Below are 6,021 nucleotides of genomic sequence, written 5' to 3' on the forward strand. Positions count from 1 at the left end.
GTCCAGCTTGGGTGGTCGTGGACGGGATTGTTGGTGGGTGCCCCAGAGGTGAAGAGAGTGGCTAGACTCACCCTCACTGTGTTCATTGCCAATATATGCCTCCTCGCGGGCTTCCACCTTGCCCATAGAGAGTGTTGTAGTTATTTTCGTCAACTGATCTTGGATGTCTTTCAAGGATGCTTCAAGGTTTTCCATCCTTTCATTCGCCATAGCTTGATTTCTAGTTTATACCATGCACCGAGTCGATTTACTTGAAATTTGGGACCGCCCGAATTTTTTTCGGCACTAACAATTGAATGGTACCACCTTGCTCAGCTCGTCGTCCTGATTCTTATGGGCTAAGTCACCAATAAGTGCTCCGGGGGGTCTCAGACTTTTTTTTTTACTCCTAACGGAGTTTTACTCCTTGCTTAGGAATACTGCAGTCGCTGAATCCCTGAAATGTCAATGCTGCCAAAAGTCCTGCGAAAATCATGCCTAGGTATAGGAACCCACACAACTACTCAGATCTGGATGGTGGATCTAATGGATCTGAACGACGGAACTGATTGCTGCTATGGATCTAATGGATCTGAGAGATCTGAATGGCTGATATGATAGATCTGAACTGCGAAACTGATTGCTGCTACGGCGGCAAAAACCCCACTTGCGAGATCTGATCTGGCAAAGATTATGTATGATCTAGAGATAGATGAGGGAACTATGGTCTCCAAGAGTGTCAGGTGTTACAAATCGCAATATACATAAGGGTCTGACAGTAGTACTCGACCCAATTTTTTAGGGCACTAACCAAGGAGGATCAACCATACCCTTAGCCGTACAACTCGACTACCCTATCTTACGGGTGAGTAATCTCTCCGAGTGTTGTTTTCGGTGTAGTATAACAACAAGACGGCCGACGGTTTATCTATGGTGAGGTTTCAAGGTAGTTAGGGGGCTTTTGATATACCCAGAAGGTACTTAGAAGACAGTCTGTGTGCGGTTCTGTCTAATGCGCTACTACTTGAAGGGGTACCCACAGGGGTTACAAGGGAGTCCAACAAGCATGATCACCTCTTGTATTTCATGCGTGCATGCCTCCCCAAATCCGCAGGTTTATGCGCTCAAAACACGTCTCTAGCCAAAAAAAAAATGCTAAAAAATGGAGATCCCACCGACCCTAGAAAGCGCTCTGATACCACTTGTTATGCTCTTAATCCTGCAAGATGATACCAGAATACCAAATATGCGAAGAAATATACCCATAACATAGAGCAAGAGCAATAACAGCAAGTATTTTATTATTCAGAAAGCAAAGTTCACTTGCCTCTTCGAGGGGGCAACCTCCAATAGAGCTGAGCTCAATTACAAAATAAGACACGATGCTCCTCGCGGGGAGTCTCTATGCTTTATATAGGATTCATACATGCAATACCATGGGGCAACACTATGGTTCTTATTAATACCATCTATCTAATACCATGGCCCATTTGCAACTAACTGTGGTCCCGTCATTAAATGTGGGTTAACCACTTACAATTATTAATATGGACTTTATTGACTCTTTACTTAACTATAACTATGACTCGATCCTATTACATAAATAAGGGGGTTAGGGTGGGACCCTAACATATATTGGAAGTGTTTTTCTATGGAGTTGGTTAAGCAAATATTGTTTATTCAAGTCAATCTCATCGTCTTGTTTTCGTCTTCATGTTCAATGAAAATATGACACATGGGTTCATGATCCATTTGCTCGTCACCAATGTTGATTCTCATTTACTTTTTTGGCGTCGACTCTTGCGTTTAACTTACTTTTTCGAATAACACATCGACTTCGACTGTCGTTTACTTACTTTTCCAGAGGACACAAGGGGCTCTATTACACTAGACAATCCCTCTTGCGGACAAGAGTGATCTCCCTAGATCCTAAATGGAAACTAGAAACAATCATGACAAATGAACTAACTCTCCCTAAGTTGAACTTATCTGAATTACAAGTAGTCTAACTAATGGATAGACCTCTTACCGGTTTCACGAAATGCCCGATGAAGATCCCTGGTTGTGACTTGATACAACTCTTTAATGCTTGGTAGAACTTGCAAACATAAACCATAAAAAGGATCAAAAGCACATGTGATACAGTAATTCAAACAACTTAGCCTAATGATCAAGGAAATTAGGGATTGAACTTGTCTTAATGAACATAATAACCAATTGCAAACTATTCATCATTCACAAAAGACAAAATCAATGGCAGAAAGTGTTCCATTGTATTAATCAGAAGATAAGAGGAGCCTTACAACCTTTGCCTGGATGTCGTGAGGTCCCTCCAAAATGCCTTCAATCTCCTCCTTAGATAACAAGCTCTCCAATCTCAAACTAACAACATAAGTTTGTATTCTTTGAATTCTTATCTCCTTCATCCCTCAACCCTCTAATCCTTTTATAAGTCAAAGAGGGGGAAGTTTCAAATCCCTAAGAAGAGGATGAACCTCCTTTAGTGAAGGATTAGGTTACCATGAGAAAAGGGATGGAGATGCATCTTATGAGGGTTATAGTTCGAATAGTCATCACCTGGAAGCTTTCAGTTGGGAAATATTCGACCAACTATGTTTCTAGTATGTACTTTTTTATTTTTAGTTTCTAGAATTCACATGTATGGGTTTATAGTTACAGACAAAGCGCATCTCTGAGTTGCTCTCAGAGTAAATTTCAGCGTATGCATAGGAAACACTAGAGAAATTGGCGCAAGTGGAACTTAACAAGGTGCGAGAACTATTTGACCGAATTTCTCATGGACTTTAACATATTTTGAGTTGTTGGACTTCTAAGGGAGATGGTTTCAACATGTTCATGGATGATAATAATATCCATAAATTGATCAAGTGTCATGGCGAAAAATTAATGTGTAACAGGCTCACAGGTTCAATTGGTGCCAACCATTGGCTATTGGGTCTGCTCTACAATGGCCATGGAAAGCTCAACAATATTGCAAGGAACATTGTTTCTCAAAAATAAGCAAGCGAGCATTCAATCCAATCAAGAATGGAAAATGGGTTTTCATTACAGTGAGGGTGGTAAGTGCGTTTTTAGCATACGCAAAGATGGCTCAGCCAAGGCATGAAAATCACAACCTTTAACCTCAAAAACCATGATTGTGTGTGCATCGAACCACAAGTGGTCTCATCAGACCTTAAGCTAGAAACCAAATTGGCGCCCTGTGAAAGCAACAATACAAGCGGTAGGAGGAGGCATAGTGACCAGAATATCAAGGAAGAAGCTAGGGTTCTTGGCACCGGTATTGGTGTGGGTTGTGCTCTGACTAGAAATACATCGACTGTGCTGTCAGCATATTGTGTTGCTGCAGGGATACCTGGTTCCATTGGTGTCAACTATTGGTTATTGGATCTGATGTGCAATGGCCATGGCAAGCTCAACAATGTTGCAGGGAACATCGTTTCTCCAAAATAAGTGAGCAAACATTCAATCCAATCAAGAATGGTAAATGGGTTCTTAGTACAAGTAAGGGCAGAAAGTGAGTTTTCAGCATAGGAAAATATGTCTCAGCCCAGGCACAAATATCACAACCTTTAACCTCAAAAACCCTGGTTGTCTTCACATGGAACAACAAGTGGGCTCAACAGACATTAAGCCAAAAACCAAATCAACACCCTATGAAAGCAGTGGTACAAGCGGTAGGAGGAGTCATAATGATCATAATATTAGGGAAGAAGCCAGGGTTCTTGACACCAGTGTTGGTGTGGGTTGTGCTTCAAATAACAATACATCAGCGTTGCTGTCAGCATATTGTATTGCTGTAGGGATACATGTTATTGTATTTCTGCCTGCAAATCATATCTTGATTGCATAGTTAGTGCAACCGATTTCCAATGGTGCATTGGTGCTCAGTCTTGATACAAATTTCGATTGGTGTATGAGGCTGATCCTGGAGGTGACTGCAGAGTTGTTGATCTATCTAGATAATTCAATCAATAGTTTGCGGTTGGAGGGGCAGAATACTACAGTGATCAAGATCCTACAGTAGTTTGATTGGGAGGTGCTAGATTGGGTCAGTGTGCCTGGCAGGAACTTGGGGAATATCTATGCCTTTTATAAGGGGTTCCAGATGTGCAAGGAGCTGGGCATGGTGAATGTTATTCCTCGCCTTGTCTGTGTGCATGCTGTCAATGCCAATCCTCTGTATTTTTACTATAATTCAGAGTGGAATGAATTTAATCTTGTGACTTCCAGTTCCACCTTCACATTGACGATACAGATTGGTGATCCGGTGTTAATCGATTGAGTTGTTTATGCATTGAAGAATTCAAATGGAATAGTCGAGCAGGCTATCAAGGAGTAGTTGATGGATGATGCAGCTCTAGAAGATATGAAAGGTATGTGTATATGCCCTCATACTAGAGTGGCTTCTGCAGCATTGACAAAATCTCAGAAGTAAGGGTATTATTGGGCTTAATGACAGGACCATTTTTGTCAGTATTGCTCATGGGCTGAAGTTTACATAATACAAGATTGACTATCACTCAAAAGTGATTCTTGACGTGAAGTTTTAATATGAAAACCCTCCTTTTCTAGGTTCACTGGTGCCCGATTATATTCACTATTTTATTGGTCTGCAGAGTTTTCTTCACCATTGGAGCTTGGATAGGTTCTTATCCATTTCATAGAGTGCAGAGTTTTCTTCGCCATTAGAGCTTGGATAGGTTATTCTCCATTTCAGTGAGTCTAGCAGTAATCTGTGTTGAAGAAGGCCATTATTAATATAACCACGGGGAGTCCTGCGCAAATTTGAATTGGGATTCGAAAAAAGAAACAAAATGAAGGAAATGGGTAGGTTGAGGGTTGCATTCTTGAGAGAAAAATCAAAGGAGGATGTTGTCATCTACCTGAATTCACGAAGGTTTTTCTTGGATAACCACCCATCCTATGAACTTCCAAAACCCTTGAGATGGCAACATAGTCATACTCTAGAGCATAATGAAATGAGCATAAGATTTTAAATTTTGGACATAATTCTCAGCAAGAGTGGGTGTAGTGATTCATCAAACCTGGGATGTTCATCGCCATATTTTTGTGGTTCATGGGTAGGCTGAGGGCTACATTCTTGAGAGAAAAATCAGAGGAAATTGTCATATGCCTAAAGCCATGAAGGCGTGGCTTGGTTAACCACCCATCCTCCAAACTTCCAAAACCCTTGAGATGGCAATGCAGTCATACTCCAGAGCACAATGAACTGAGGCGGGATTTAAGATTTTGGACATAATTATCGGCAAGAGTGGATGTAGTGATTCATCAAACCTAGGATGTTCACCACCATATTTTTGTGGTTCTCCTCCATGGTGGGTCGACAATCCTCTTGTTCATGATGTGCAATTCAGAGTGCCAACCTCACCCTTTACTATTTTAAAGCCAAAGTCATGTGTTAGGTGATCATTAGGATCTAGTCATGTTATTCGAATTGAAGGTTTTGATTTCTTGGATAGGGATACAAGATGCAATATTCCCACAATGGTCTAATCATCCATTACCACAACCTATTGATCTTTCAACTGATTATCGACATTTGGCATACCACAGTGTCCTTCAACATGGCCTTCAGGTCTTTTGGACATGTCCATTTAGCCATAACTAGTGACACCCTCATCCCTTTTTACAAGATTCACCTTGGCATTCTTTGATGCATGTCTAGGATAGTTATCTATTCTCCGACTCTCTACAACAACAACTGCTGTAGGAATTTTCAACGCCCTTATCCTTTTTGAGGAGTTTCACCTTGGCATTTTTTGATCTCTGGGATAGTTACCTATTATTTGACCCTTTACAACAACAAATGTTGTAGGAATTTCCAATTTATCTAAACAAGTTTTTTCCTCGAGACTTGAGTAAAAGTTATTGGCTGTTAATTATTGAAAAAATGAGTAAGAATGACAAGTTGTTAAGGAATAGACATTCATTTGTTAGATTCCTTCAAAGTCTTCATAGTGTTTCCTTCCATCCGTAAATGATGCACTCACCCCCAAA

The 6,021-nt window shown here is 40.7% G+C and overlaps 1 pseudogene; it reads left to right on the forward strand.

Moving 5' to 3' along the window:
- Positions 1-3,601: 3,601 nt before the first annotated feature.
- On the forward strand, positions 3,602-4,667 carry LOC149171450 (threonine synthase 1, chloroplastic-like; annotated as a pseudogene).
- The last annotated feature ends 1,354 nt before the right edge of the window (positions 4,668-6,021 follow it).

This window comes from Pinus tabuliformis, chromosome 4_2, assembly GCF_031772625.1.
Source record: "Pinus tabuliformis cultivar Carrire ecotype Pingquan chromosome 4_2, CPIR1, whole genome shotgun sequence".
In the NCBI taxonomy this organism is placed as follows: Eukaryota; Viridiplantae; Streptophyta; class Pinopsida; order Pinales; family Pinaceae; genus Pinus; species Pinus tabuliformis.